The following is a 27903-nucleotide window of genomic DNA, read 5'->3' on the forward strand; positions in this document are numbered from 1 at the left end:
CCCAGCTGGAGGCAGGGGAGTCTAGTCAGGTATTTCTTCTTCCCAGGGCCCAGGCACCCCACCAGAGGCCGACTGCGGACCCCCAAGGATATTACAACCTCTGCACCAGGATGTACTAGGTACCTGAGTCAGGGGTAGGGGAGAGGCTCGTGCCCATCTATAGTGACGCACTGAACATGCTGTAGCACTGTCATCCCAGCAAGCCCCGTCCCGAGATGCCGTGGGGTGCCCGCACCTAACCTCTCCCTTTTTGTATGTCCAGGTCCTACCCAGGGGAGGCAGCAGGTGGTGACAATAGGTGGGATCACAGGTCCCCATGCACACTGCATTGTCCCATTGAACGTCACTTATAAGATACAAATTTAAAGACAAAACTGTTAAGAATGTCAAGCCTGCAACCACAGCATTAATGCCATTCTTAGGGCCCGTCAGAGTGTGAGACTCTGTGGCTACACAAGTCACATACCCATGAAGCTGCCCCTGCACACGGATGACCTTGTGTGCCCTGATGTTACGGCAGCGGAGGTTTCTGGAAACACTGAAACAACTTTCAATGAAAAAGGAACCTCTTGTGAGTTATGCAATCAGCATGAACTAAGTTACAATGACTTCCTAAAACTGAAATGCGAAAGATGCCACGGTGGCCACGCAGAGTCTGGACCACCTAAGGGTTCGCCCAGCAGGCAGATGAATCACGTCACACAGAAAACAAGCACGTTCTTTGCTGTGACCCCTCCACTACACAGGACCAGCGCAAACCCGCCTGCCAGGCAGGTTGAGACGGCCCCTTTCCCCTCCACTCAGGGTGTAGAAAAAGGAGCCCTTGACTCTCAGTGATGAAACACTTTTAGAACAGATAAAGCAATCATGCTCCAACTTTTCTTTAGGCTCTGAAATGACAAACATCACAAAAACTTTAGAACACATTTGGAGGAGGCCTGGCATGGATTTCCCAACGGCACCTACAGAGTCCTGGACAGGATATTTGGTGTGGAACAGGGAGCAGGGGAGAAACAAGAAGAGAAAATCAGTAAAATCGCCACGTCTTCCCTTTGGGATTCTCTTGCTGCTCAGTAGACACTAATTTTGGAAGCACGGCTCTTAGGGATCCCCTGGACATATGTACAAGGCTGAGTTTGTAATCCTCCCACCAAGCATTAAAGCGAGGCTCTCCTGCCAAAGCCAGGGGAAGTCTCAGTGGTTCCACACGGCCAGATGGGGACCTGTCACACTGACTTCACTGGCACCGCCGCAAACCTCTCAGGGCCAAAGTCAGCAGCCAGTGACATGTAGTAACATAACAACACAGGGACGCTTTGCATACCTCTCTGCAAGAAGAGCCACTGGCCAGTCCCAAACCGCCCCTGAATGAACAAATGATCCTGACACTCCCCTCCCTGCCCCCGTATCCCCTAGTCGGGGAAAGTACAGTCTCTGAGCTCCACGTTGACCGCTGCTTGAACAAAACCGAGACAAGAAAGCGCATCCTGTGCGACTGCAGCCAGGCCAGAGCAGAGACAACCACCGCCTCTTCAGGGCACGTGGCGGGGCCGCTCCCTCTGCGCCTCCTGTGTGAGCTGTCACACAGGCGTTTTGGCGACTAATCAGAGTCTGCAAAACCACCATGTTCCACAGATGAAAGACACTGGGTTTTTATTCATAATCTGAGAAATATGAGAAGAGTTCCTTTCCATACCCTGTCATGCCCGTGGAAACAACTTCTTAAAGCTCCGGGCTTCTCTCTGCTCCCTGGATCCAGGCAGCTGGGGCTCTGTGATGGGCGGTGAGGCCTCTGCCTTCCCTCCACCCTGCAGTGTGCTCCTTAACAAGGTCCCAGGCCAAAAAACTAGGGCTCACTTCTTTGACTTCTCAGGTGGCTGGGTACCACTTAGTGGGCAAGTACCAGTTCTTGGCCTGCCACTTTTACATGTGTTGTCTTATGGGGTCCTCAGAATAAGCCATGATATAGGCATCCCCACCCCAGCCTGCAGCCTTCTGGTGTAGCCTGTGGAAACACATGGTTTTACAGATGAGGAGACTGAGACTTAGAGAGGTTAAGAAATGTGCCCAACTCCTGCAGCCAAATTCAAACTCAAGTGTGTCCAACTCCTATGACCACACAGCACAACAGTCCTTCTGACCACAGCCCGTCACCAATGAGTCCAAACAACAAAGGCCGTGGGTCTAGCAGCGAAGCTTGATCCCTCTCTTCGGAGGCTACACCCACTGCCTTGTGGGAATTTCCACTGCCTCCAGTGCCCCCCACTATGAGCAAGGTCTCCTGCGAGGCAAGGGTGTGAGCGTCCAGACCCCTGACTGCCAATCTGCACAAGCCCAGGTGTCCGGACTGCCGGCCCCCCGATTGTGCTTGGAAAGCGGCCTCTGTGAAGGCCTTCAAGAGACACGGGGCCTCGGCAGCCTCTGAGGCTCATCAGAAACACAGGAAATCCTTCCCTGGAGCACCTGTGTGGGGACAGCACAGCCCTGGGACAGCTGCCACACCCAGTGACTCCAGAGAGACAGCACATAGTTCGGATGGAGGCTTGTGGCCTGAAGCCACAGGCTCCTCTAGCCAAGTTTCAAAGCTGGACCCTGCCTGCCACAGGCCACCCAGACAGCCTCCTTCTGGGGCAGGAATCCCTTTCAAGTGGCTCCTGCTAACATCCCTTTACTGTTTAAAAAGTTCCAAAGGGGGGAATCCCTGGATTAAGGACTTCAAAAAAAAAAAAAAAAAAAAGGTGGGGGGTTGGTGAGGGGAAAGCCACATGTCAGGGAGGGAAAACATTACGAAAGGCTGACCACCCCATCCCAAGTGGAGTGGGAGTCCAGGCCTGCCCTCAAGGAAGACAAAGGCGGCAGTGCTTATAATTCAGGTGTTAGAAAGGCAATAAGAATTCCCTGCAAAAAGAATGTTAAAGAGGCTAGGGTATTAATCTCCTGAGCACACACCGAGGAGCCACGGTAAAACCCACTTGCAGGTGTGTCAGGGGAAATGCTTTTGAGAGGTACTGGGCCCCTGTCCCCCAGACCACAGAGCAGGGAGACCACTCCCAGCCCACGCCCCTCCATGCAGCCGCTCACTCGTGCACGAGATTGGGACCTGGGCTGTGCCTTCAGCACGGGATGCCCTCCTTCCTCTCTCACTCATCAGCCTGGTGGCCATCTCCTCTGTGGACACTCAGCCCAGTCACCCCAGCAGAGTGGACCATGCCTGGCTCTGGCCTCTGCCACAGCCAGTGTTTGCTTCCTGGCTCTTACCTATGCCACTGTGTTGATCAGCTGTCCCCCGAGAAAGTCAAGAGCTCCACATCTCATCTGTTTTTGGGTCCCCTAAGGCAGGCCTTCTACCTAGGGGGTGAGGGTAAGGTTTTGGTGTCAGGGAGATGTGGGGAGAATGGAGAGAGGTTGCAGCAGGCCCTTTTGGATGAAGGATGGCCTGGATGTAGAGGAGGTGGTGAGGAAAGGCATGTGGGTAAAGGACTAATGCAGGAGTCAGGCAAGAGAGAGCAGTGTGGGTGTTTGGAGGTAGCCGGGATTCCGCCTTCCTTTCTACCATGCTTTGGGGTCATGAGGGACAGAGCTAGGAGCTCAGGAAGTAGTGGGTGGTCCCTAGAAGATAAGAACCCTGCAGCTCAGCAGGAGGTCCACAGAGGACACCCATAGAGCAGCAACGTGGGCACAAACCTGTGTAAATGGGTCACATGGAACCCAGGACCTGCTGGTACAGGTTCTGAGGCCTCTTCCCTTATGAATTACATTCCAACATTAAATTTCATTCGCAAACATGGCAGGATTTTAACTGTGGCAGAAACTGCAATGTTATATGACTATCAGTATTTTTATTTTTTGGTTTAATCTTTATTGTATATTTTTTTCCCATTACCATTTAGACTCCTTATACCCTCTTCCCCCCCAGCAATCAATATTTTTAAATGCAAGAGGTTTTGGTAGCCAGGTGAGATGCTGGTTGCAGAGTAAGATCTAATTAGGAAGAAAGAAAAGGGTAACACACTCCAGGTAGAGTTACACACAACACAGGGAGGCTGGGAGGACCGGGAGACCACGGGCCTGCCCCGTGACAAAACCCATACATGCTGTGGCCCAAAGCAGCCATGGCCTTTGCCATTGCACCAGTGTAAGGGGGACAGCTCTCAGAGAGGTCATGGTGTCTCTTGAAGGGGGAGGTGACAGTTCACATTTGCTCCTGCTCACAGACTCCAGTGACACTCATTTCAGAGGATGTCAGGCGAAGAGCAGAGGAACTGGCCTGAGGAACTGGCCAGACGGGATTAGGAACACTCTGGGGATGGCAAGGAGAGTTTAGAAACATGTGACCCGGGAATGAGTCACCTTGGGCAGATGGGCTCATTGGACAGAAGGCTCTTTCTTTCACCATCCCAGCATCTGGAACACTGCTTTCAAAACACAGGTCGGACCCTGCTACCCAAGGAGTCTTATCGAGACATTATTAGAAAGGATTAGTGTCGTGTTTCAGGAGGCAGGTTCTGACTCAGGGAGCAAGGAAAACAACTATGCAGGGAGGGAGCAGCTTTTAGTTCCAAACCCACAGAAGCGAGGTCCTGAGCCCTGCACCCAAATGCAGCTGTGACATGGGCATTTAACCAGGAAGACATTTCTATGCCAGTGGTGGGCAGTGGAGGGAAGACCACCGGGGCCTGATTGGTGGTCGGAGCTCTCTCCTTGCATTGTTCAGTCCTAGGATTGTCATTGTGGCTGATGGCATTATTAGTAATATTAACAGCAACATTCGCTTGATGCTTACTACATGCCCTGCACTGTCTCATTCAATACTCAAAGCAAGTCCAAGGACGCAGAGTATTATGCTCCCATTTTAGAGATAAGAAAGTGGAGGTACAGAAGTAACTGGCCCAAGGTCACCCAGCTTGTGAGTGACAGACATTTGCAGGCTCATATTACAGGGCCCAGTTTGCCTCTCTTTGTTTCCACTTATCCTACGGAACACAGTCAAAGAACACAGAAACACTGGAAAAGACCGCCCCTCCTCTTCCCTCCTGGACATAATCCAGTTATGTGCTGCGATATGGGGAAAACTGCTAGTGGGGAGCCCAGGTCATCCACAACTGGTGTCATCTTTAGCAAGTGACTTCACTTCTCTCACTGTATGGTTCTTTATCTTTAAATGACAGAGCTGGGTGAGAAGACCTGCCCAGTCCCTAAATTCCAAGCACCTGTGAGGATACAGGGCTGTCCATCTTCCCTAGCCATCTGGCTCCCCAAGCACCACGGGGGAACCACTGGCCTCCTTCCAGCGCTTGGTAGGTGGACCCCTTGCCTTGAACAAGGACCAGGCGACAGGGAGGCTGTGTGTTCATCTCAAAGAGTGTGCTCAGTTTGTGGTAAGTTTGTCTTTCAGTTTAGCGTGCCATTTATATCAAAATGTGATGTAAACAGGTGATGGAAGAGATCTAAACCTGACCCTAAGTGTGTGCTAGGTTCCATCTCCGCTTTCCACAGCCACCCAGTGTTAGTACACATGCTGCCTAAGCGAGCGCAGCGCAGTCTTGATTTCGGCCTGGTGGGCTACTGCAGCTCCGCATGCACGCGGGAATGCACTTGGGCCAGTGCCCTTCCTGGTGGGGTGGTCATAGGCAGCAACGTCCATCTTAATGAGGCTAAGGCCATACCTCAGGATGAGAACGTCACGGCAAGTAAGCCAGCACTACCTGAGCGCTCACAGGTGTTTTCCATAGCCACGTGAACTCCGTGGCTAGGAAAACCAAAGTGTTCAGACTGAACCTTTGGGATCAGGGAGGTAGAAGAAACAAGCAGATGGTACCTACCCAACAACCCTTTATCACTTTCCAATTCTGATTCAGGGTCTGTTAGGACAGAGCAGAGAGGAGCCTTGAAATCAGACCTGGGTTCAAATCCTGCCCCTGCCAATCCTTACTTGTGAGATCTTGGTTTATGTTATCTGACCTTACTCAGCTCCTGTCCTTCTCCATGAGCAAGGAGGACACCTCCTCACACAGCTACTGCAAGGACGAAAGGAAATGAAAGGAGAACACAAATCAGGGAAAACGGAGTCTTCCAGACGACCGCAAAGGCAGACAGGTACGGGCTGCCAAGGGCGGCACCCAGATCGCACACGCCCACTGACGCTCCCTCTGCCTCCAGGCCGCCCCAGCCTCGTCTCCAACCCCGGCCACTCTCCAGAGGCCCTTGCCTCAAACCACGTGTTCAAAACTGACTTCATCTGATCTCGTCTCCTGACCTGTTCCACCTCCACTTCTCTGCTCCGGGGTGGGGCTGAAGGCCCCACAGCCATCGCCCGCCCCTCCCTCTCCTTTACCTGGTCTCCAAGCCAAGGCCTCCTACACATCCCGCCTCCACGTTGTCGGTCTTCTCCATCCACCCCCCCCCCCCCCCCCCCCGCATCCCCGCTGCCGCTGCCCCAGTTCAGGCCCCAGCATCTCTCCCGGGCTATCACAACAGTTGCCTGCCTAACTGGTTTTCCTGGCAAAGGCTTTTTAACCTCTGCTCCTGCTGCTAAGGGGACCTTCCTGAAGCACATGCTGGACCATAGCACTCCTTTCCTCTACAGTCCCCATGGGCTCCCCTTTCATAGTTCTCAGTGCAAAGTCCAGAGCAGAGATTTATGGTGCAGGACATGGTCCTGAACCCCATTTCTACCTGCTCTTCCCACCCACTCCCATCAGGCACTGTCCCCCATTCCCTGCAGGTGACTTGCCCTCACTCAGAGCTTGGTGCCTTGGACTCACACCACTAGGGACCTGACTCAAGTCCTAGCTGCTGTGTGACATTTGCTCCGCTGCCTGAGCCTCAGTTTCCTTCACAGTAAGAGGAGATAAGGATCTCCACCTCCTGTAGGGGTTGTTGTAAACGTGAAATGAGGGCACATGAGAAAGGTGTTCTGTGTTGAGTGGCACGTAAAGGGTAGCTGCTGTTACAGAGGGTTACCATAAATACAGGGGGAGCGAAAGTAGGTTTACAGTTTATTCTTGTGTCATTACTTATTTACTAGCTATTGTATTGTTACCTGTAGTATCTGTCTTTTCCCATCTGAACAACGGTAAACCTACTTTGCCTACCCTGTATTACGCTGATCTCTCAAGTTGGCAGGCCCCTTCCTCTACCCATGGAAATCAAATTTGCCTCTCAAATCTTCACTCAAATACCAGAAATAATCATTTCTTCAGAGCAGTCCTTATTTAATTCTGCTTTATAGTTTGAAAGTTTTCATGTCTTACCTGCCTTCCCCTCTAGTGTGGTCAGGAACTGTGCCTACTCATATCTACCCTCTCCCCTGGCATAATGCCTGGTACCTGGTTAGGTTTTTGATGCACTGAACTGAATTTCTCTAAGAAGGCACAGAGCTGGGGGTGGGGGTTGAGCATTGAAAGTGTGCACATGGGGAGTGCACAAACCAGCTGATCCCCCAGAATCCCTTCCTCATGTCTCTCCTAAACCCTCTTAGCTATACACTCTGAGCCTCGGTTCTTATTCTGACTTCAGAACAAGAACACCTGAAACCTTGCATGCGTTCATGCAACAGGTGCTCACTGAACACCACAACCTGGCAGTTCTAGGTGCTGTGGAGACAGTCAAGGAGTGTAAGTTCCTTCTGTCACACTGTCTGCGATGAATTTGTCCCATGGAAAATAATCCTTCCAATTCTTGGAAACCATTTTCACTGAACTCCATTATAAATGCCTGGCTGCAACATCATTCCAGTGGGTGATGAGTTAAAATTTGCCTTCAATTTCAACATCGATGTTAACTAGTCTCACCAGGATGGAGAGAGGACCAGGAAGTGTGGGGAAGTGTCGTCCCTCTGAGCCAGGAGTGGGACTGCTGAACCAGAGTGCCAGTGTGATCCCAAGTTGTGTAGTCACTGCCTAGAGGACCCCTGAAATATTTTGTTTTCAGATCCGTAACTCATTTTGTAGGCCTTCTGAAAACTACGAGTAAACAGGAAGATCTATACCTGGGGACCCCAAGGAGGAGAAGACAGGCTGGGATGAGGGGTGTAGAGTGCATCAAATGGCTTGGAGCTGCAGGTTGGCCAGCCGGCCAGGGTCTGCCGAGTGCTATACTTCTCCTAAACACCCTCACTTGTTCTTTCTTGCCTAGTGGACCCTCCTGCTGCCCTGACCTCACTTCTAGCCAGCCTTCCAAGCCCAGCTCAACCCTTCTGACCACTCCAGCAGGTGGAAGTCTCCCCTGTTATCTCCTGCCACCTGTCAGCACCAGGGCAGGTGCATAGCCCACTCCAGTCACTCCCATGGGTTTCCCCTGTCCCTCTCATTTCCCACCATCTCTGATTCAGGAGAACCAATGACTATCTTTCTCTCCCTACTATATGGGGAAAACGAGAATATTTGTAAAATGCTTTGTGTTCTTTAGAGTTGAGGGCATAATTAATGCCCAGGGCTGACACCACATGCACAGGCATCAGAGAAGTAACACAGCTGTAAAAGAAGATGACATGTGCTCTTATTGACTTCCAGGAAAGTATGCAAAAATAAATGGCTAAATAAAAAAGCCTCAGAGACCCTCGCAGGGCGAGGTAGGTGCTGCCTCATTAAGATACTTTTGTTTCTAAGGACCAGAAAGCAATCCAACACACATCTCTCCACTCTCCCCAACTCCCCACCTACTTCAAAGCCTTACAGAACAATGCAGTTTACTGATCTGGTGGTCTGAGAGGACCCCTGCCACTAATGCAAATAGCGTACAGGGGGAAAATATCTCCGCCAACCGGTCAGTTAACCAGGATGCACTGAGCATCAACTCTGGGTGAGGAAGGCCTGGAGACTGATCTCATTCACCCAGATCTATGCTATACCTTTTTTATTAGGAGGCAGCAGTCATATCTTCAGCAGAGTTAAACAAGCCTTATCCAAAGACCTGGACCAAGGGCTGGGTAATGAGTCAGACTTCCTCTTCCACAGGGCCCGCTCCTGTGCTGGCTGGCTAGGGCCCCTGTCCAGGGCATGCAGAGCAGCAGGGCATGTATCTGGGCTGGCTGGAGTTCTCTGGCCACTGAGTCACCAACAGGCTCTACCAGGGCCGAGCTCTGAGGTTGCAAGAAGCTGTGCCAGGCTGACTGACACAGAGTTGAGGCAGCAAGGTGACTGTGAAAGGGGCTACGCTTGACATTCCCAGAGTCCCCGAGGAAAGAAGGGGTGAGAAGTGTACTAAGACAAGGCCAGGATAAAGTGGTAGACACAATGGCTCCATCTGTAGGGCCCAGTCCCTTTGGTTCCTTGGTGAACCAGCTCAGCAGAGACCTGGCTGCCAGGAAATTTAGGAATCAAATGCCCGCTCTGGAGGAGTCCACTGGATGTTACCAGCCCTCTCCCCCTCCACATGGAGACCCATTGGCCCCATCTCAGCTTCCCCTGTTCTTGTGGGTCCTAGAATTACCATCCTCTGGGCCAAGGGTCAGCAGGGGCTTTGCCTGTGTGGAGCTCAGACTGGCAGACTTAGCTTCTCAGCAGAACCAACCAAGCCAGGCCAATCCCGCAGCTCTGTCAAGGCCATATGTAAACATCGCTTCCTGCAAGTGGCTTGGAAGTAGGCTATGAGCGGGGAGGAGGTAAAAAAATAAGCAATCCTTGACCTCTGCCCTACTTCCTCCACGTGAATAGCTTAGTGATGACAAACTCACCCGTTTCCACCACTCCACTCAGGTCAGCCCCAGAGCCACCCTGCAGAAGGCACTGAGAAGTTTGGGGTTTGGGCCAAGACAAATACCCGCGTGACTTGGCAGAATTTCGGTCAATGTGGCATCAGCCTGGGGTGTGGTGCTGGCAGAGGGAACAGTGTTGTACCAATACTGATCACCATTGTCAGGCTTCCATTGAGCTGTATTCAGGGATGGCCACAGAATACCCTGTGGGGAACTCATTAGACCAGATAAGGGACACTGGTTGAGAAGCAGGGTTCAAAAAGAGGAGACAAATTTCCAGAACTACAGATTTTCAGAGTTGAGGGGAAAACACCGTGAAGTTCTTATATCCCCACAATTTCTCAACCCACCTCCTGCTGCAGACTGGGACAACGTCCATGTTCTTTTCTCTGGGCCATGAAAGTGAGGGGCAGCAGCAGGAGGAGAGAGTAGGTGAGAAAGGGCCTGAGTAACAAGTGCAGGTAGCAGCTCCTGAAGCGGGCCTGGATGAGGAGCGGGCAGGGGCACCCTGGCTGAGCTCCTTTCACTGGGAGACCCTGACCAGCCTGCCCGTAGCCCAAGGGATCTCATTGCTGGCACTGCCTCCTAGGGGCATCTGGAAACTGGGGGAGGGGGGAGGTATCATAGTTTTTGAATGTCACAGTGAGTTGGGGGTACTCTTGGTATTTAGTGGGTGAGAGCTGGGATGCCAAATTGCTGTCATACACAGGATTTTACCCTGCAAGAAATGCTAAGAGTGAACTCTATCAAAAAATTCCGAACCCCAACAGGGAAAGTCCCTTCAACCACAGGTCATTCAACCTCCAAATGAATGGGTGGAAGCACCCAAAACCCAGGGGAAATGGAACAAGCTGGCAGTCACACAGACAGGGCTTCTCATTAGAGCCTTGCAGATGGTCTCAGGGAAGCTTGTAGAGTAACTGTGGTGATCAGCCTGCCCTTGTCGAACTGGGGTGCTCCCTTTGCCATTGAGTAATTCCCTCTTTCCTCACGTTCATCTGTCTGTCTCTATATTAACCCAAAGTGTTTGGGTTGCACAATACAAAGCCTACCTACAAAGTAATGAGACTGACAAGCCACAAACAAACCCACTCCCAGTGTTTTATAGCCATGGGGCTCCAGAGAGACTCCCGGGAGTCTCAGGAGGGAGAGAACTGACAGGAGAGGTGTTGCATTCAACTCTCTCTTGGTCCACTGCCCCATTTTAGGGCCCCTGACGTATTTCCCTTGGGACAACATGAGTTCTGGTCACACGAAGCAAAGCTGTTCATAAACACCCCCAAAGCACTTAGTTGTATGAGAAGAGTCTCACTTGCTGAGATACACCCGTAAGGAATGAGGGATGCCTGTCCCCACAGTTCTGGGGCAGAGAGCATCACATACCTTTTAGTGGTATCAACTTAAAGCATTTTAAAGATAGACAAAAACCCGGGGAAAACACAGTGGCTCTTCACGGGAAAATGGGAATAGGATCTCCCCCCAAAACCCGGCTGCTGCCCTCTGCCCCTACTTCCCTCTTTGACTTTTGTGAGGGAAAGTGTAGACGTGAGAAGTAAAGTGGCAGAAAGAGCAGGAAAAAGACATTTTCTACCAGGATGGTTCAGCTCTGGCAAGAATAGGAGGACTGCATAAAGAAGAATGTGGGTGGAAGCCCTGCACATTTAAAGGCCAGGTAGGAGTGCAGTGAGAAAAGGGTCTTTGGTTATTAATATTCAGTGTATTATTGAAGAATTGTCTAGAAAAATGAGATTCATCTCAATGAAAGTGGTGTAGGAACCAGAATCAGCTGGTAAAATGGTGCAGTACTTTGGAGGGCAATTTGGTGGTTCCTTGCAAAACTAAACATAGTCTTACCACATGGTCCTGCCATCGAGCTCCTTGGTTTTATCCAAATGATTGAAAACTCATGTCTACACAAAAACCTGCACACTGCCCTGGCTGGTGTGGCTCAGTGGATTGAGCACTGGCCTGTGAACCAAAGGGTAACTGGTTTGATTCCCAGTCAGGGCACAGGCCTGGGTTGTGGGCCAGGTTCCCAGTAGGAGTGCATGAGAGGCAACCACACACTGATGTTTCTCTCCCCCTCTTTCTCCCTCCCTTCCCGTGTCTAAAAGTAATAAATAAAATCTTTTAAATTAAAAGAAAGCCCTGCACACAAATGTTTATAGCAGTTTCATTCATAACTGCCCAAACTTGGAAGTAACCAAGACTTCCTTCAGTAGGTGATGGATAAACTGTGGTACATCCAGGCAATGGAGTACTATGCAGCAATGAAATGAGCTATCGAGACCTGTAAAGACACGGAGAAGCCTTAAATGCATATTCCTAAGTGAAAGAAGCCAATCAGAAAGATCTATGGACTGAGACTGTATGATTTCAATTTTATGGCATTCTGGAAAAGACAAAACTATGGAGACAGCAAAACAATCAGTGGTTGCCAGAGGGTTGGAAAAAGGGAAGGAAGAGGGGTTAAATAAGGGAAACACAGGGGTCGTTGGGGCAGTGAGACTCTTCTGTAAGACACTGCAGTGGTGGATACGGGTCACTCACTGTACCTTCGTCGAAACTTACAAAATGGAGTTCTGGCCAAGATGGAGGCGTAGGTGGAAACCCTTTGCTTCCTCGCACAACCAAAAGAATGATAACAACCAATCTAAAATCAATAAACAACCAAAAGTACCAGAAAATCAAACTGCACAAAACTCTGACAACCAAGGAATTAAAGAAAAAGTCAACCAGAATGACCAGATCCGTAAGGCAGAGGACTGCGAAGGCTGACTCAGAAAAACCAAGGTGACACAGCAGACCGTGGGGGTGGGGCTGGCTGCTGAGCTGGGTGGGCTGCGTAGGAGGGGCTGACTTAAGGGGAAACTGACACTCAGAGTTGACTGAGGGCTACCGTGGGTGTTGCCATGGTGGGAGTTTCTCCCAGTCTCATACGCTGGTTGAAAAAATGCACTAGAGAGGAGCAGGCCTGCCACACTGTTCCCTCTCTGGCCCCTCCCCCACAGGCAGTGCTGAAGCACAGCAAGGAGGGTTGCCCTGTGGGGTGAATACCTAAGGCCTCACCCCCTTGCAACTTATCAGCTGAGCCAAGACAAAGAAATAGGGCCCAAATAAAAGAACACAGCAAAGCCCCCAAAAGAACTAAGTGAGGAGATTGCCAACCTATCTGATGAAGAATTTAAAGCCCTGGTAATCAAAATGCTCACAGATCTGATTGAGCTTGGTCGAAAAATGAAAAAACAAATGAAGGATACCCAAAGTGAAATAAAGCAAAATATTCAGGGAACCAAGAGTGACAGGAAGGAAACCAGGACTCAAATCAATGATTTGGAATGAAAGGAAGAAATAAACATCCAACTGGAACAGAATGAAGAATTCAAAAAAATGAAGAGAGACTTTTGAACCTCTGGGACAACTTGAAACGTTCCAATATCCAAATTATAGGGGTGACAGAAGGAGAAGAACAGCAGCAAGAAATTGAAAACTTATTTGAACAAATAATCAAGGAAAACTTCCCCAATCTGGCAAAGGTAACAGACTTCCAGGAAGTCCAGGAAGCTCAGAGAGTCCCAAAGAAGTTGGACCCAAAGAGGAACACACCAAGGCACATTATCATTAAGTTATCCAAGATTAAAGATAAAGAGAAAATCCTAAAAGAAGCAAGAGAAAAGGAGACAGTTACCTACAAAGGAGTTCCCATTAGACTATCATCTGATTTCTCTAAAGAAACCTTGCAGGCAAGAAGGGGCTGGAAAGAAGTATTCCAAGTCATGAAAGGCAAGGACCTACATCCAAGATTACTGTATCCAGCAAAGCTATCATTTAAAATGGAAGGGTAGATAAAGTGCTTCCCAGATAAGGTCAAGTTAAAGGAGTTCATCATCACCAAGCCCTTATTATATGAAATGTTAAAGGGACTTATCTAAGAAAAAGAAGATCAAAAATACGAACAGTAAAATGATGACAAACTCACAACTATCAACAAATGAGCTTAAAAGAAAAGAAAAACAATGAAAACAAAAACTAAGCAAACAACCAGAACAGGAACAGAATCAGAGAAATGGACTTCACACAGAGGGATTTCAGTGGGGAGGGGGAAGGGAGGAATAGGGGGGGAAAGGTACAGGGAAGAAGAAGCATAATTAGTAGGCATAAAATAGATGGGGAGAGATAAAAAATGGTATAGGAAACAGAGGACTCAAAGAGCTTATATGTACAACCCATGGACATGAACTAAGGGGGGGGAGGGGGGCGGGGGGATATAGGGGGAAAAGTTGGAAAAACTGTAATAGCATAATCAATAAAAAATACTTAAAAAACTCACAAAATGCACAATACAAAGAATAAACCCTAATGCAAACTAGGGGCCTTAGTTTACATTTAACTTTAGTTAAAAAACACATGAACTTTAGTCAATAATAATGCACCAGTAATGGCCCGGCAATTGCTGCAAATGTACCACACTGAGGCGAGATGTTAATAATCAGGGACATTGGGTGGGGTGGGGTAAGGAAGTATATGGGAACTCTGTACTTTCCACTAAATTTTCCTATAAACCTGAAACTTCTCAAAAAAGTCTTTAAAGAAAAAACCCCAGCTGATAATAATTACAACACTGTGAAGCCATATAATTTTCTCCTCATTCTGAATTGTCTAGTCTTACTGTTTCCCTAAGATCAAGTACAACGTCCTCCTCCTAGGAAGGCCAAGCTGGCATGAACAGCGTGGGCTGGACTTTCCTGGAGGTACAGAGGAGACACTGGGCGGCTTTGCAGAGCCTCACGGCTCTGGGCATCACTGCTGCCCCGTCAGCGTGCCAGAATGTAAAGACGGACAGCAGAGCTCACTTCCCAGCCAGCCTTTGCCGTCGCTGGGAATTCTAGCCAGGTGAAAACTTAGAGGGCGAGAAGCACACGTATTTCTCCCTTGTTGTGAAATGTGCTATGGGGCTGTGCTCGTTGAATGTCGACAGGGGCTTCTGGGAGGAGCAATGACCAGACAAAATACTCCTTGCCTCCCTCTCAAATGGGGAGCTCATCAAATGAGAGAAAGCAGAGGAGAATCACAGGCCAGGGAGAAGGCAGGGGAGGGGACTGGAAGGGAGGAAGGAGAGAAATAATGGGTGAAGGGTCTTCAAGAGAAGTCTTCCAACACAGAGGCTGACAGACACAGCCAGGAATTTAAGCAGCCTTTGAAACAACCAAGGAAATCCAGTATCCCCATTTCAGGGCAAGTGGCCTTGCTTTGGTGGCCCCTAATGTAAAAGAGATGACGTTTCCTAGGCATGCTGTCTCTCAGCTAAGGACTAGTGAACACAATTTTCAGTCTGGTGCCAGCCGACGTCAGCTGTGAGACTGGGGGAGCAGAACATAAGAGTTGCTAGAAAGATGGTTTCATCCAATGTCTTGACCTTCCAGCTGCATCTACAAATGGGCTCCCAAGTAGGTGTCAAACATAGCCTTTATCATAACAAAATGAAGCTACAGCCAAAGAGAACTTTTCCGCCCCCCCACCCCCCTTTCTTTCCTTATGCTTCAGGCAGGAAAGGAACAGGACAGCACTGGGGGCCTTTTAAATATCCTGCATCATCTTACTATGAAAACCATGAGCAGGGTACTGAAGCGAGCGGCTCATACCCCACCCCCAGCACTGTTGCAACCTGACATTTTTATGGTATGTTTATTTGTTAGTTTATTTTCTGCCTTCTTGGGATCAAGTGGGGGTGGGAGAGAGATGCTGCTTCTTGGTTTGCTGTATTCTCGGTGCCCAGCAGGGCCTGGTGCATAGACAGCTCTCAACAATACCTGCTAAATGAGTTCAGTTCCTCTTCAAGTGAAACCTGCCAGACCGTTCCACAGAGATGTCTAGAGACTGTGGACCAAAGAAGACCACGTTTGAACTCCTATTTGAGCGTGAAAACTTTAGGACTTTGTGGAATCTAGGGTCTTTCATTCTGGAATAAGACACCATGAAAACATGTCTGTGGTAACAGTTCTCCAGGAAATAATGCAGACACTGAGTGTGTGTGTGTCTATCATCAGAGTCATTGTGGGTGTTCTTTCTGAACTGCTGACATCGAATAGAGACATGAGTAAAATTAGGAATCCAGTCCTGCAAATATCTGGAGGAAGGGCATCCACAGCTACAGAAACAGTAAGTGCAAAGGTCCTGTGGTGGGAGTGAACCTAGTCTGTTGAAGGAAGAATAAGAAGGCTGGTGTGGCTGCAGAACAGTGGTGGGAAGTGGGGCTGGAGAGATGCCAAGGCAGACATCTCTCATGGGGAGTGCTAGGAGTCTGAAGTTTATTCCGAGTTGAGCAGCTACCAGAAGGTTTTGAGCAGAGGAGCAATGGCATAGGATGCATGCGTTAGAAGGGATTGCTCAGGGTACTGAGAGCAGAAGAGGCCTTACCAGAGGCAAAACTGGAAACTGGAGAGTGAAGAGAAGGCTACTGCAGCAGTCCGGGTAAAAGATGAAGGGTAGCAGGAAGGACATGAGAGGTTGGATGGAGAATGCAATCAGAACTGAGGACTCGCAGGACTTCAGAGGACTGAACGTGGGACATACACTTCGGTCCAGTTCCTTCAGGGTCGCTTCTCTTTACCCCATCTTTATCTCCACGATTTCCCTGCCTTCTTCACCTAGGCCTTCAACTCTCAAGTCCAGTTCAAACCTCGATGTCTTCAAAACCCTTTCCTGACCTCCCACCTCTCTCAAAAAATTAAAAAGCAAACAAACGAATCAATACACAAGAACACAGGCCTAGAGAAACCCATTAGCATGCTGAATGCCCACAAAAGTCAGATCCTTACAAGTCAGTCTTATCTTGGTCCTGAGGTTCTCAAGCTTCTCTAAAGAGCTTTTAATAAAACCCCACCACCCAGGGTTTGCCCACTACCCCTGAGATCCTCTGGATGCTACAAGCTAAAATGAAGGTCCTGCCCCGGGTCATCTCCAGTAGGCCCTAAGAACCTCAGTGGAAGGTAACCCCAGGTTTACCCGGGAGACACACATTTGACATCCAGGGTAAGATGGCCTTTGGATGGTGATGGTTGTGCCCAGCACTTTCTGGACCCCTCTGCTGCTGCCTGTGGCTAGACTAACGTATTCAGGCTTAGAAGAGAAGGGTCAAGGGAAGAGCCGGCAAGGAGCAAAGCGAACAGACTCTGTGCTGACCTGTGGCCAGAACCCGTGCAAGTTGCAAACACACAGACCCAGAGGCTATTCTCTGCTCTGGGTTTCTCTGCCCTAAATGTCCTGCCTCTGCAGCAACCTCTTATGCCCCTGCGGGCACAGCCCAGCTCTCTACTCTGCTTCATATCCCCCAGGGTGCCTGTGGGAGAGAACTGTATAAGGACACTGAGATGGCTATGCAGCACTCAACATGCTATCTGTCCTCTTGGGAAACAGGCCCTTCCCTCTAAGACAGGTGGAAGGCAGTGTCCCTTCTGACCAGGAGCCAGCCAGAACACTCCTGCCAGTAATTCAACAATGTCACCACAGAGCTTCCTCACCCAGCATTAGCTGTGGTCTTCTGCTTCCTACTTTGAGGGAGGCAAATACCCGTGTCCGAATGACGACGGGACATGCCAGTCCACACCCTCACAGGCTCCTTGCCTTGCTCGGATGCTAATCTGGCCCAACTGGACTTCATGGTACTTCTGTGACTATGGTATCGGGTTTATGGGACACCTTTTAAAAATCAGAGCAGTGTATTGAAAAGGGCAAGAAAAGTAAGTAACGTAAGTGGGATCATCTTCAATTAATTCCTTGAAAACACGTCTTTTTCTCATTCTTAAGAAAAAGTGTCCTACCATCAAATATACTGCACATGTATCACCACCTCCACACCGAGCCCACAGCAGACATTACTAATTGATTGCAGCACTACCCCCACTGACACAGATGCATCCTTAAATTCTGAACAGCCACTTCCAAGTGATCACAGTTGGCCTACAACGTGGAGTTATTTCCCACTTCTGCTCATAAAATATCTGTTGCTATGTCAATGATGATTTGGAAATGAGGTGGGGGAGGAGGAGGAGGAAGAGAAGAGAGAAGTAAAGGGAGACTTTTAGGGGTAAATTATTTGTCAATAAATCAATAAAAATGTATTTGCCAACCATTGAATGTTAGGTACTGTGCAAGGCACTGCAGAAGTAGAGAATAGGAGCAAGAAAAAGAAAAAGCCCATGAAGTAGGGAATGAACCTCTAGATGAAACACACACTCACACTCTCACACACAATTACTGTCAGTGGAGCGAGAGGTCATCCAGGAGCACTGTGGTATGACTGTAAGATCAAAGCGAATTGATTCTTATTTCCCTCAGCAGAAGGGAGGTGGAACTTAAGGATATCAATAGCTATTCCTACTGATTTCTCCGCCTCCTCATGGCAAAAGGTTTTTATATAAACAAAGCCCTAGATTTTCAGAAAATTTCTGCCTGTGTCGTCTTGGAAAATAGCTAGCTCATCAGGCGGTAAACAGCCCGGGTAAAAACAGTGACTGAACTAGTTATGAGAGAGGCTAGAGTGGAGAAAACCAAGAACAACACACTGGTAGGTAGTTTAGAACAACCCGGATTTCTTCAGTGCTTTCTCTCGGGAGCCTAAACATGTCTTTTCACAGAAGTAAATGACTTTATCTTCAACGCCAAATAGCGAGGCCATTCTCCCACTTTTGCTCTGCTCTGCAGTGGAGTCAGATGACATCACAGCCCCCAGAGGGCATTTGTGGCTGAACCAAACCAGACTCTGGGGCTGTGGGATCCTCGGGCGAAGACCACTCACACAGGAGGGGTTGCACTTTGCAACCTGACCCTCACTCCCTGTCACAAAGGCAGTGGCTACCTGCCTGGCTCACTGGTATATTCCCCATTTTCTGGCATAACAAACATACCCACACTCCGGGGGGTCACTTCTCAAGGCCAGGAGAGCAGATAAACTGTCTGGCTGCAGGGCAGGCTTGTGGGAGCTCTCTGCAGAAGGAGCTGCCTCTCAGACAGACTGACTCCATCCCCTGCCTGTGAACAGAATCAATCCCTGCCTGGGGTGGTTCCTCTCAGAGGAGAAGGGAAGACGGCTGGAAAGCGCCATTCCCTAATTAGTAGGTGAAACCCATCTATGAGCGATTAGGCACATTTACTTTCTTTACTGCTGGGAAACAGCAGGCTCATTTCACCAGTCTTTTCTTTGTGATCACTTACCAGCTCCTTGCAATTTTGGTTCCTTGGGTTCTGAGGTGCAAGCTGAAAAGATGAAGAAATTTTGCCCCAACGGGACTGTTCTGTTCCAAAAGTTTAAACCCTTCTTTTTCCTCCTGCTGAATGCTACAGCTAAAAGCATCGATCAGAGGAAGAAATGCCTGATACTAGAGATCAGATGACACGAGTGAAGATCAAGGAAGCCTGCCGGGCAGCGTGGAGAAGCCCGTGGAAAAGACAGGCAGGCCCTCTGCTCGGAGAACATTGGAATTTTTATAAGGAGCTACTATGTCTGTGTTTGTTTAAATCTCAGGAGATAGTTTAGTTTCCTGGCTCCCTAAAAGATCAGCGTTTTCTCCCCCCTGGGCCAGCAGGATGGGTTTTTACATAACTACCAAGTAGTCAACTTTGGGGAGTTTGTGGGGCACGCTGTAGTGGAGGCCATCTACTGCAAGCAAACCAGAGACGTGAACGATTGGGATTTACAAACAAATTAAGGAGAGGCTATTCTAAAAAGGATGATCAAATGGGCTCCTTTAATTAATACATTGATTTTTAAAATCCACATGTTTTTACAGTCGCTCATTCATTGCAAGAGGTCCATTCCACTGGCTGTTTGGTGTGTTAGTGACTCAGTTTGCCAATGCATACAACTCCTTTACCTTTACCTCGGGGGGGAATCTCCTTTAATACACACGGGTGGAATCCACGCTGAGGCACTGCTCTCAGACCTGAGGGTCCAGATATTAAACTCTCTAGTCAGAGGTGCAAAGCCCATGAAAACTGCCGCCCGCTGAAGGAAGAAAGTTCCCTGTGCAGGTGAAACAATACATCCTATTTTTATTCTGATCAGCTATTCTATAAAGTCAGTGGAAATGGCTATGTTTTTTGCGGGCACGTCATTGCTGAAGTTGGGGGTGAAGAGCCTGAACGTCAGCCAGCTAAGAGCAAATATGCTAACACAGATTCTATCTTTAGTTGGACTTTGAAGAACTAAATGTGTTAAAGCAAAAATGTTAAAGACTCTACCATCTCCCACTATTATTTGGGAGAAACGTCAACTGGACAGGTGTAGGAGTGGGGTGAGGAGGACGTGAAGCCAGTGCCTTAGCAGAGGGCCTCAGAGACTAGCGGTCCCAAGTGCTGTGGCTTTCGGGCATGAACGGGAGAGATCGTCCTTTAAAACAACACCTTTAAAAAAACAGCACCTTTAAAAAAATGTATGGTAGAAACCCACACAGGCCTCCATTGATGAATTTATTATTAGACGCTCTCTGGGCACAACAAAAAGTGTCAGGTAGCACAACTCATGTGATTAAGCGTTCTGAACATCTGAACTCTTGACTGAAGGAGAGAAAAATGACCTCTCCCATACTTGTTTCTTCTTGATACTTCACAGCGCTGGGAAGTAATAAAATTCCTTTTCAGCCAGCATGACACTTACCGCATGGCAGTTACTCTCAATATGGTAAATACTTAGGGGAGTGGCTGTCTGAAAATCTGGTTGCATTTAGCTTAATGTCTGCTGCTCAGTGGCACTGTCACACTTGAGTGACTCCAGACACCTCAGCACCTAGGACCTTCCATGACTGACACAGAGAAGCAGAATAATGGGAAGGCTGGGTCAGCAGGCAAGGATCCTGGGTTCAAATCCTTATTCTGCCACTTGCTGACAGTGGGAGCCTGGGTGAGTTACTTTACATCTTTGTGCCTCAGTTTCTTCATCTGCAAAAGGAGAATAATCACATCTCATAGGATTTGGGTTAAAGGAGTTTCACAACACATAAAGCACTTGAAGAAATTACCATGTCCAGGCACTGTTCTAAGTGGGGCCATTATCTCCTCAAGGAGTGCCCTGCCCATGAAACCGAGATCGCTCCTCTGGAGCCCAAGGTGCCCACTGTGTATCTCATTGATAAAAGAACAAACAAACAAACAAAAAACTGTGTGCCTGCTTCTCCTACAATCTACAAAAAATTCAGAGGCCGGGGTAAGAGCTGGGTTATGGCCCTCTGCATTAAAAGCCAGCAGAGACTCCAAACAATCCATGTATAAAATAAATAACCTCAACAAACAAATAAATAGCACCCTTCATTTTGAGCTGATAAACGTTATTTCTGTTATTCATCCCTTTGGCTTTATAAAATACAGCATTAAGGGAGTAAAGCAGCTACCTTAGGTGAATTAAGAACCAAGTTACATTAGGCTCAGTTCACAAAAATCACAACTACTGTTTGATCACTTGGGCATAGTCTATATGGGATGACAGTGGAGATACCTCAAATGTCTCTGTTATTCCTGCTCAAGGAAAAAGGTCCTGTCTTTTATTTGAAATCAGAAAAATCCAATTTAGTTGAAAGGCCGGTTGTGTTCAGTTCCCCCTTTCTTCTACAGACGGGAAAGAGGCGCTTCACAAGAAAATAGGCTCACGTCACACGTTGTTTTCTTAGGTGCACATCTCAGACTTCTATGTTACTCGCTGGGGCCTAACCAGCTCCTTCACCAAAGCCTTTTACAACCTGCAGGAAGTTCAAGATAAGGACTTACTTGAAATGATGGCCTCAGTCAGAGGTCCCCCTCTCTTGGTCCTAACAGAGCAGTAGTCCAGGAACTTGGAGTAATGCTTTTTGTATTTTTTTTTCCTTGCCACAAGTAAAGTTAAAATAGAGCAGAGTTTTTCTTAACTCAGTCAGGACGGAAACTACTCACTGGAACTCCTCATCCACAGGTAGTAATGGAAGTTCTGCGACGATTACAGGTACCCTGTGGGGATGGGAGTTTACTTGCGATGACCTTCAGGCACTGAGAGACCCTGAGATAGCTTCTGAATCATTAAAGAATGATTAACATTAAAGAAAGTTACAGAACAATCCTGACATGTATGCACCTAACAAAAGAATGTTGCAATCCACGAGGCAAAAACTACTCCAACTGCAAGGAGAAACATAAATCCATGATCACAGTTAGAGACTTCGACATCCCTCTATCAGCAATGGCAGCAAATCCACCCCTCTATCCAACACCCCTCTACCCACCAGGCAGACAATCAGTAAGGACATATCTGAACTCGACAGCACCGTCAGCTGACTTGACATAATTGACGCCCATAGACTGCTTCATCCCCAAACAGCAGAATACACATTCTTCGCAAGCTCACACAAACACTCATCAAAAACAGACCTCATTTGGGGCTATAAAACATACCCTAACCAAGTTAAAAGACTAGAAATCATTCAATGTCTGCTCTCAGGCCACAAAGGATTTAAATACTGAAGATTAGGCAACACGCTTCTAAAGGACACATGGGTGGAAGAAGAAATCTCAGAAATAAAGAAATACTTTGAGCTAAATAAAAATGGAAATACAACTCATCCAAATGTGTGGGATGCCGTGAGAGCAGTGCTTAGAGGCAAATTTGTAACATTGAACAAACAGATTAGGAGAACCAAAATCAATAATTTAAGTTTTCACCTTAGAAAAAGTTTGAAAGAGAAAAGCAAATGAAATCCAAAGTAAGAAGAATATGATAAAGTTATAATATTTGCTTTAGTTATTGTCTTGTTCTACTTTAAAAATCTAAAAATTAGTCATCCGCACAGGACAGTATTTCTCAAACTTTTCCATTAAAATCCCTGCGATGGCAGAGAGAAGGAACTCATACCCATGCCGTTAGAGCCCGGGAGAACAGTCTGAAACAATCAAAGGGAAAAACACCCTAATTTATTTGAGGTCTTACAAAGTTAATTTTGATATTTCAAACTTCATTCTATTCACTCACATATCCGAGTATGTTTTAATATAGAAAACAATGTTCTGACTTGCCAGCTAAGTTCCTTCTAGATTCCTTAATTATTCCTCCTGCGGGGAGATGTGTAGGTTTGATCTGTGGTTCCAGATATGCTCCCATTTGAGAAGGGGACATGAAAATATACAGTCTCCGTTAACTAGAATGTCACATGTGGACTGTAGGTCTGCCCCATGACCCCCAAGTCCTGCAAGGCACGAAGTTCCAGAAAGAACAGGAGAGCGGAGCAGGTCGCCATGCCGTTCAGTAGAGTAAGACCCAATGCCCATCAGTCTCAGACCAAGCGGAGGATGAGGTAAGACATCCTTTCTCCCCAGGGAGTGAAACATGGTAAGCAATCCTTCTCTCCTCCACCACATAAACGTTCGTTTCCCCCATCGCCACAAGTGTTTCTTCCTCCCACGTGCCCTAGGTGGGAGGGACAGGAAGTCTTGCCGTGAGAGGGAGAAGCAAATTATACTCACTGTAATACACCGTCTGCTTTCCTAGTTCTCAATATTTTCTGCCCCAGCTTCCCAGGGCAATGCCGTGTTCCCAGCCCAAAAGAATGGTTCATTACAGGGTGAGCCTTCTATTAATGGAACCGTACACAAATTCCACAAACAGACCCAGTACTCCAGAATGTATCAAGTGGCAAAAGTAGGATTTGAAATCACTGGGTAGAGAATAAATTATTCAACAAATGGTGTTAGAGTAACTGGATCATTATTTAATAATAGGCGAGCTAGATTCTCATTTTAACCTTACGCCAAAATACCTTCCCAAGCAATTGAAATTTAAACCCCAAAGTAACAACATAAAAGTACAAGAGAAAATGAGAGATCAGACAGTCATTGAAATGCCTTCCCACCTCAAGACTAAGTATTATGCAAAAGTAGAAATCATAAAGAAATAATGAGCAGATTTTAAGTCCTTAAAAGTAAAAAAAAAAAACACCCAAAACCATACTTCTGTAAACCCAAACACAACACATACAAGTTTAAAAGGCAAAGTGAAGAAAGTATTTTCAAGATATCTTTTTAAACACTGCTTACAAATCAATAAGAAAACAACCTACCCAAAATATGGTCCAAGGACAGAAATAGGTATTTTACAAGCAAATAAATTAAAATACTCAAACATTTAAAATCATTAAATTGTACCAAACTTTGGTCTTACTCAAAGAAATACAGATTAAAACAATAAGACACCATTTGCCACCATAATTAGAAAATTCTAGAAAATAGGCAAGTTTGCTGATAAACAGGCATTCACACATGGGTGGGAGAAGTATCCATTTGTACAGCTGTTCTGGGAGGGCACATTGTCAAAACATGTTAAAAGGTGAAAAAGTGTGTGCCTTTCCACCTAGTAATCATTTCTGGGGATAGTCCACAGAAGATCATTGAAAGATGTTAGCAATAATTCAGCTGGAAGCATTTTCATTTCAGGTTTGAATATTTCCAAGTTTGAAACAACCTACATCTCAATCAACAAGGGATGAATAAATAAACAGTAATGGTTATATAATAGAATGTGTCACAGCCATTAAAAAGTAATAAGTTAATAAGATATATTTGTATTTTTGCCACAGAAATGTTTTCCCTGTATACTGTAAGTGAAAGGCAGGTTTGGAAACATAATCTGTCAAGTGGCATTTTTGAAGGAAAAAAGTGAACATACAAATACCTGTGTCCATACACAGCATGCGATCTGGTGGGACACCTGCCTGCTGGTCAAACCTAGTGAGAGGATGTCTCTGGCGAGCCTGATTTGGGGGTGCTTTTTAGGTTCTTTGGTTTGTAGATTCTGATTTCTATTTCATTTGGAAAAAGAACAAGTAGGGTGTGACTGAGGCTGGCAGAGGAGGGTACCCCGAATGGCCTACCTGGGGTGGGGGGCGGATGGGGGGCGGTGGCAACCAGAGGGTGTGCGTGCTCCGTGAGCACTAAGCAACCTGTATGGGGGCCAGCGTGACCAGTGTACTTGTTTTGTGTTTTGGTGGGGGCAGAGGGAAGGCTGACGAGGTTCAGAGAGAGTCCAGATCCAGAAGGATTCCCCATCGGGTGATGTCTGAGTTTATGTCGCCTTCCTAAAAAACGCTCAGGCCCCAGGCTTTCTTTCTTCATTCTAGTTCAGGCACCTATGATTCATCCCCTGCAACCCTAATTATAACACCCAAGTCTGCTATGTGCAAAAAACATCTGCCATTGTTCAAGCTGGCTGGCAGGGGGTGGAGATAGCATGCACTGGCCCAACGATGTGCTCCTCCAATGTGAAAATAACAACCCAGGAGCCATCCCAAGGTGAGAAGTGCTGAAGCCTGGAGTGTCCACCTGAGCTCGGCCAGAGGAGGCGAACAGTTCATGTCTCTCCACAGTTCTCGCATCAGTTCCCCAGAGCCACTGCCATGGTGAAAATTACAGGGCTTTAGCTGCTGCTGCCGCTGCTTTTAAAATTTTATTTATTTATTTATTTTTAAATTTATTGAGGTGACATTGGTTAAAAAATCATATAGGTTTCAGGTGCACAATTCTGTAACACATCATCTGTATATTGTATTGTGTGTCCACCACCCCAAGTCTCCTTCCATCATCATTCCACCTTTACTCTCTTCTATCTCCTCCCATCCTCCTTGAGCTGTTTCTTTCAACCAAGAAAAGTATCCTAAGTTTGTGTTTTCCCAGTTGGTTGCCAAGGCCTGCGGAGGGAGGGAGCAGAGTGTGTAATTGCAAACCTCTCATTTATCAGCTTTGGCTGCTTTTGTGTCACCACATTAGGTGTCTCATTTAGCCAGCTAATCTCCCATACCCCTTGGAAGTACGCTAATTACACAGAGAATGCCTCAGACCTGGCAAGAGGTGAGGAAAGCGGAGGCAAGGTACATCTACCCTCTAAGTGCCCAGGAGAACTGTTTACTGACTGACCTCATTCAAACTCAGATCATAGGCCCCAAGGAACTCAAGCTGAAGATGGGGCCTTTTTGTACCAATCCAATAATTTGACCTAGAAGTATTAATCTTAAAAACAAAACAAAAAATAAACAAAGAGCCAATGAGCAAATAACAAGAATCTCCCCCGCAAGCCTGGGTCCTCTTACTCCAAATGTTATCATGGCATCTGATGGACACAACAGTGTATTGGGAGGTTTTAATGCATTTTAACACTTAAGGAACCAACAGGAAGATACTTAGCAGCTTCTGCTAGAAATTACAATGTCACACATCATTCAAATCAGAAATAGCATTACTATGACAATTTTGGCACATGTGATTATACAAATAAACTAGTTATTTACCCTGGCTTCTGGGAACACTATTAAATATAAAGCTCTCACTTAAATTTGGTTTAATGATTAAAAAGTTTTTCCCCAAACAATATCACTGCCAAGAGAAGCAGACTTAAAAGAATATTTTATTTTGGGCACCTAGGTGCTTACTTTGTTTCATATTTGGTGAAGTCTTATTAACTGGGGCTGAAGATGCAAAAGGAAAACTTTAAATTAATAGGAGGTCATTTGTAAATCTGTGCTAAATACTTAGAAATCTGAATTAAGTAGATTGTGAGGAAAATAATGACCAAAAATGTCTCAAGAGGTAGAAAACTTGAATTGACCACTAAAAAGCAAACAGACTCAAAAGCAATTTCTTTCAAGCCTTCACAGAACCATGGATTTCTATGGTATTTCAATTATTCTAGAGCATAAAATAGATGAAATGTTTTTAAAACTTATTTTATAAAGCTGACATAGTGCTTACATCAAAACCTAAGAAAGAAAATGAGACCCCGAATGCTTTAGAACAGGTCAGATCTAGCAGTAGACACAGAGAATAATATCACGTAACTACAGAGGCTTCATTCCAGGAATTTAAGAATGGCTTTAATGTAATCGAGTCAGTATAAGTCCTCAAAACATGTGGAGAATAAAAGGACAACTTGTATTTTCTCCTCTGTGTTAAAAAACAAAACAAAGCAAAACACCAATTTTTTAGTAAGTTATGAAGAAAAGTATATTTCCCTAACATAATAAGTATATGTGCATAAATACACATTGTAAATGCAAACTCACATCCATACGTAACCACAAAGTCATCCTGACAGTTAACTGTTAAATACTACACACATGATAAGTGAGTCAAGAAAAATACAAGGATATCTACTCCCTTTTAAACACTACTGTTCTTAAAGTAAAAGAGATAAAAATAATAAACCAGCACTATAAGAAAAAGCAGTAAGAAGTAAAAATGTTAAAAGGGAGGAGGCAACGTTATTATTATTCAGGATTCCATGATCATATAACTGTGAAACCTAAGAGAATCAATTGAAGGACTATTAGAATGAACAAATCCATTACAAAATAAATATTCTTTTGTATTTAAAAGACGCTTTCTAACACCTCTTAAAAAGGCTTTTGAATACCAGCAATAACCAATGAGAACAGAGCGCAGGAGGAAGATCTCGCCCACCGGCACCGGGCTCTGTGACAGGGCTTTGTCTCCCTCTCGGCTGATTTCCTCGCATCTACGAGCAGTCCCATCACAGAACAGGTGCTCAACAACTATTTGCAGAACACAAGTTCTTCGTGAATGAACAAATTCGCAATAAGGGCAGAAACATAAGATAATAGAGCCAAACTGAAATTCCATAAACAGATACAAGTAGTTATAAGAATTCAGCATATGGTAAAAACAGAATTCCAACCCACAGTAGGTGGGATAGATTATTCCACAAAGGGCAATGGAGACTATTAACTGGCTGACTATTTAAAAAACTGAAATATGAGTTATTCCTCCCATCATACACTGAGTATGTTATAAATAGAATAGTTCAACATAATATATGAGATCACTAAAGATTTAGAAGAAAAAAATAAGTAAATATTTGCCTTATCTTAGCATAGGGAAGCTTTTCCTAAACCTACAGGCAAAGGTAGCAAGCTTAAGGGGCAAGATTTGTAGTTTCTGCTACTTAAAAAAAAACCCCAAAAACCCCTGCAGATATGTCAAATGCCGTAAACAAAACAGCAAAAGACAAATAATAAATGGGAGAAATACTTGCAAAGTATTAATATTCTTTTTACATAAAGTGTTGTATAAAGCTCTAAGAAAAAAGATCAATCAATAAGAAAAAAATTTGAAAAGGTTAAAATGCAAATAATAGGATGACGACGGCTAACAAATTTACTCCCCCTGACAGATACTGAATATGAAAA

The 27903-nt window shown here is 46.4% G+C and overlaps 1 protein-coding gene across 1 annotated transcript in view; it reads right to left on the reverse strand.

The window, feature by feature from the left end:
• TGFA (transforming growth factor alpha) overlaps positions 1 to 27903 on the reverse strand; it is a 102301-nt gene that overhangs the window by 66268 nt on the left and 8130 nt on the right. The gene's annotated exons all lie outside the window — the stretch shown is intronic.

This window comes from Desmodus rotundus, chromosome 5, assembly GCF_022682495.2.
Source record: "Desmodus rotundus isolate HL8 chromosome 5, HLdesRot8A.1, whole genome shotgun sequence".
Lineage (NCBI taxonomy): Eukaryota > Metazoa > Chordata > Mammalia > Chiroptera > Phyllostomidae > Desmodus > Desmodus rotundus.